Consider the following 5,907-nt stretch of genomic DNA (forward strand, 5'->3'; position numbering starts at 1 on the left):
ATAAGTGGTACTGCCTAGCTACTGGTCTTAAAATATTTTTAGAAAACTCTAAAAATAAACTAGGCATTACCAGGAACAATTTGCAAAAAGAATCACTGAAGAATAAGTTATGGATCAAAAGTTATAGCCAAAACTGTATCAGGGACTATTCTGTAATTAGTTTTAATAGAAACAAGGGCTAGACTGAGATTTAGTCAAAATGCTAGAAGAGAAAGACTTTTCCCTGAAAGTAAAACGGCTACTGGCTGAATACGTTTCCATCGAAATGCTTTGGAGGGAGAGAGAGACACTGACAGAGGGGGTCCCCCTGTCAGGTTCGAATGCTCCACCGACGCGAGATGCATCCGGCGATCGCCGACGACGCTAGGAGGGAGGGGAGAGCGAGCTTGGGGTGTGGGTGCACTCACCATTTACTCGCCTGCCTAATGGAGAGGGATTGGACTTCGGGGGAAGCCTCACGTCGACGGCAGCAAATCTCTCCTAGCTAAACCAATTTCATCTTATGTTCTCTCCTACTTATGAATTTGGAGTGATTCTTTGTTGCACCTTGAGGGGTGATCATAAGATCCTACTCTTTTAGCATTGTTGAGAGATTGCACTAGTGAAAGTATGAACCATAGGCATTACTATAATGTTTCGCTCACTATTTGCCACTTGCTACCTTGCTGTTTTCAAATTTCAGATTACAAAAACCTATATCTACTATCCGTACTACACTTGTATCACCATCTCTTCACCGAACTAGTGCACCCGTACAATTTTCTATTGTATTGGGTGTGTTGGGGACACAAGAGATTTCGTGCATTTGATTGCACGGTTGCTTGATATAGACCATCTTAATTCTACACCTCCCATGGATTGATAATGTTGGGGATCGTAGTAATTTCAAAAAAATTCCTACCCCAAACAAGGATCTATCTATGGAGAAATCCGCAACGAGTAATGGGGTAGAGCATCTTCATACCTGTGAAGATTCCTAACGGAAGTGTTATTGGCACACGGTTGATGGAGTCGTACTCGCAGCGATTCAGATCGCTGTGTGATTTTGGTCTATGTGCTGAACGACGGCACCTTCGCGTTCAACACACGTACAGCCCGAGGACGTCTCCCGCACCTTGATCCAGCAAGGAGGAGGGATAGGTTGAGGGAGAGCTCCGGCAGCGTGACGATGCGGTGGAGGTGGAGCTACGAGGGATTCCATCGGAGCTTCTCCAAGCTGTGCGGAAGAGGAGGAAGAACTCGGCTGCATGGAGAGGGAGGAAACTATTTCTGTATCTCCTCCAAAGGCCAAAACCCTCCACTATACATAGGGAGAGAGGGAAGGGGGTGCCCTCCTTTGGGTTCCCACCCCCAAGGGGTGCGGCAACCCCATCTAGTGATGGTTGTGGCGGCCAGGAAAGGAGGACGGGGTGTGGTACAGCCCAGATGGGCCTTGGGCCCATCTGCTTTAGGGTCCCTCCCTTGCCTCTCAACTTGCAACTTGGGCCTTGGTGGGAGGCGCACCAGCCCACTCTGGGCTGGTTCCCCTCCACCTTTTGTCCCATGTCACCCTTTGGGGCTGGTGGCCCCTCCCGGTAGACCCTCGGAACCTTTCCGGTGGTCCCGGTATGTTACCGGTGACGCCCAAAACATTTCCGGTGTCCAAACCCCTCATCCTATATATCAATCTTCATTTCCGGTGGTCCCGGTACATTACGGGAGCTCCTCGCGACGTCCGGGATCTCATCCGGGACTCCGAACAACCTTCGGTAATTTCGTACACTATTCCCATATAACCCTAGCGTCATCGAACCTTAAGTGGGTAGACCCTTCGGGTTCGGGAAGCATGCACACATGACCAAGACACTCTCCGGTCAATAACCAACAGCGTGGTCTGGATATCCATGTTGGTTCCCACATGTTCCACGATGATCTCATTAGATGAACTACGATGTCAAGGATTCAATCAATCCCGTATGGAATTCCCTTTGTTTATCGGTATGATACTTGCCCGAGATTCGATCGTCGGTATGCCCATACCTTGTTCAATCTCATTACCGCCAAGTCTCTTTACTCGTTCCATAGCACATCATCCCGTGGCTAACTCCTTAGTCACATTGAGCACATTATGATGATGTTCTACCGAGTGGGCACAGAGAGACCTCTCCATCATATGGAGTGACAAATCCCGGTCTCGATTCATACCAATCCAATAGGTACTTTCGGAGATACCCGTAGTGCACCTTTATAGTCACCCAGTTACGTTGTGACATTTGATACACCCAAAGCAGTCCTACGGTATCCGGGAGTTGTACAATCTCATGGTCGAAGGAAACGCTACTTGACATTAGAAAAGCTTTAGCATACGAACAACACGATCTAGTGTTATGCTTAGGATTGGGTCTTGTCCATCACATCATTCAACCAATGATGTGATCTTGTTATCAATGACATCCAATGTCCATGATTAGTAAACCATGATCATCCATTGATCAATGAGCTAGCCAACTAGAGGCTCACTAGGGACACATTGTGATCTATGTATTCACACATGTAATATTGTTTCCGGATAATACACTTATAGCATGAATAATAGACAGTTATCATGAACTGGAAATATAATAATAACCACTTTATTATTGCCTCTAGGGCATATTTCCAACAGTCTCCCACTTGCACTAGAGTCAATAATCTAGTTACATTGTGATGAATCGAACACCCATAGAGTTCTGGGGCTGATCATGTTTTTCCCGTGGAAGAGGTTTAGTCAATGTATCGGCGACATTCAGATCCATATATATGTACTTTACAAATATCTATGTCTCCTTCTTGAATGTAATCATGGATGGAGTTGAAGCAGCGCTTGATGTGCTTGGTCTTCCTGCGAAACCTCGGCTCCTTGGCTATGGCAATAGCTCTACTGTTGTCACAGAAGAGGGTCATTGGGCCTGATGCATTTGGAATCACTCCAAGGTGAATGATGAACAACTTCATCCAGATCCCTTCTTGAGATGCTTCCGAAGGAGCTATGTACTCCGCTACACATGTAGATGCCGCCACGACGCTTTGCTTGCAACTGCACCAGCTTACTGCCTCACCATTCAGAACATACATGTATCCGGTTTGTGACTTAGAGTCGTCCGGATCTGTGTCGAATCTAGCATCGGCGTAACCCTTTACGACGAGCTCTTCGGCACCTCCATACACGAGAAACATATCCTTAGTCCTTTTCAGGTATTTAAGGATATTCTTGACCGCTGTCCAGTGTTCCATACCGGGATCACTTTGGAACCTCCCTACCAAACTTATGGCAAGGTTCACATCAGGTCTGGTACACAGCATGGCATATATAATAGAGCCTATGGCTGAAGCATAGGGGATGGTACTCATGTTTTCTCTATATTCTGCCTTGGTCGGTGATTGAGTCTTACTCAATCTCACACCTTGCAATACAGGCAAGAACCCCTTCTTCGCCTTATCCGTATTTAACTTCTTCAATATCTTGTCAAAGTATGTACTTTGTGAAAGACCTATGAGGCGTTTTGTTCTATCTCTATAGTTCTTAATGCCTAATGTGTATGCAGCTTCTCCAAGGTCCTTCATAGAAAAACTATTATTCAAATAGACCTTTATGTTTTCCAAGAGTTCTATATTCTTTCCCATCAACAATATGTCATCCACATATAATATGAGAAATGCTACACAGCTCCCACTCACTTTCTTCAAAATACACGCTTCTCCATAAGTCTGTATAAACCCAAACGCTTTAATCACCTCATTAAAGTGAATGTTCCAACTCCGAGATGCTTGCACCAGCCCATAGATGTAGTGTTCGAGCCTGCAGACCTTGTTAGCACCTTTAGGATCGACAAAACCTTCCGGCTGCATCATATACAATTCTTCCTTAAGGAAAGTATTAAGGAATGCCGTTTTGACGTCCATTTGCCAGATTTCATAATCATAAAACGCGGTAATTGCTAACATGATTCGGACAGACTTCAACATCGCTACAGGTGAGAAAGTCTCATCGTACTCAACTCCTTGAACTTGTAGATAACCCTTAGCGACAAGTCGAGCCTTATAGATGGTCACATTACCATCAACGTCCGTCTTCTTCTTGAAAATCCATTTATTTTCTATGGCTCGTCGATCATCGGGAAAGTCCACCAAAGTCCATACTTTGTTCACATACATGGATCCTATCTCGGATTTCATGGCCTCAAGCCATTTGTTGGAATCCGGGCCCGCCATCCCTTCTTCATAGTTCGAAGGTTCTCCGTTGTCTAACAACAAGATTTCCATGACAGGATTGTCATACCACTCAGGTGCGGTACGTACCCTTGTCGACCTTCGAGGTTCAATAGCAACTTGATCTGAAGCTTCATGATCATCATCTTGAAGTTCTTCTCTAGCTAGTGCAGGCACCTCAGAAACGTTTTCTTGCGCTGCGTTACTATCTAGTTCGAGAGGAGGTACTATTACCTCATCAAGTTCTATTTTCCTCCCACTTACTTCTTTCGAGAGAAACTCTTTCTCTAGAAAGGATCCGTTCTTGGCAACAAAGATTTCTCCTTCGGATCAAAGATAGAGGGCGCATGCAATAGTTTCCTTTGGGTATCCTATGATGACACACTTCTCCGCTTTGGGTTTGAGCTTCTGTGGTTGAAGTTTCTTCACATAAGCATCGCAGCCCCAAACTTTTATAAACGATAGCTTAGGTTACTTGCCAAACCATAATTCATCCGGCGTCCTCTCAACGGATTTAGACTGTGCCATACTTAAAGTGAATGCGCAGTTTCCAATGCATATCCCCAAAATGATAGCGGTAAATCAGTAAGAGACAACATAGATCGCACCATACCAATAAAGTGTGATTACGATGTTCAGACACACCGTTACGCTGCGGTGTGCCACGCGGCATGTGTTGTGAAACAACTCCACATTTCCATAGGTATGTGCCAAACTCATGACTCAAATATTCTTCTCCACGATCAGATCGTAGAATCTTTATTTTCTTGTCGCGTTGATTCTCCACCTCACTCTGAAATTCCTTGAACTTTTCAAAGTTTTCAGACTTGTGTTTCATTAAGTAAACATACCCATATCTACTTAAATCATCAATGAGGATCAGAAAATAATGATAACCACCGCGAGCTTCAATGCTCATTGGATCGCATACATCGGTATGTGTTATTCCCAATAAGTTATATGCTCGCTCCATTGTTCCGGAGAACGGAGTCTTGGTCATCTTGCCCATGAGGCACGGTTCACATGTGTCAAATGATTCAAAATCAAGTGACTCCAAAAGTCCATCTGAGTTTCTTCATGCGCTTTACGCCGATATGACCAAGGCAGCAGTGCCACAAGTATGTGGGACTATCATTATCAACCTTGCATATTTTAGCACTCACACAATGAATATGTGTATCATCACGATCGATATTTATTAGGAAAAAACCATTAACCAGCGGGGCATGACCATAAAACATACCATTCGTATAAATAGAACAACCATTATTCTCGGAATTAAATGAGTAGCAATCTTGCATCAAGCGAGACCCCGATACGATGTTCATGCTTAAAGCTGGTAATAAATAACAATTATTAAGGTTTATAACAAATACGGAAGGTACATGTAGAGGTAGAGTGCCGACGGCGATCACATCGACCTTTGAACCATTCCCGACGTGCATCATCACCTCATCCTTAGCCAGCCTACGCTTGTTCGGTAGTTCCTGCTTAGAGTTGCAAATGTGAGCAACAACACCGGTATCAAATACCCAGGAGCTACTACGAGCGCTGCTAAGGTACACATCAGTAACAAGTATATCACATATACCTTTGATGTTTCCGGCCTTCTTGTCCGCTAAGTACTTGGGGCAATTCTGCTTCCACTGACCGGTTCCCTTGCAGTAGTAGCACTTAGTC

Source organism: Hordeum vulgare, chromosome 4H (assembly GCF_904849725.1).
Source record: "Hordeum vulgare subsp. vulgare chromosome 4H, MorexV3_pseudomolecules_assembly, whole genome shotgun sequence".
Classification (NCBI taxonomy): domain Eukaryota; kingdom Viridiplantae; phylum Streptophyta; class Magnoliopsida; order Poales; family Poaceae; genus Hordeum; species Hordeum vulgare.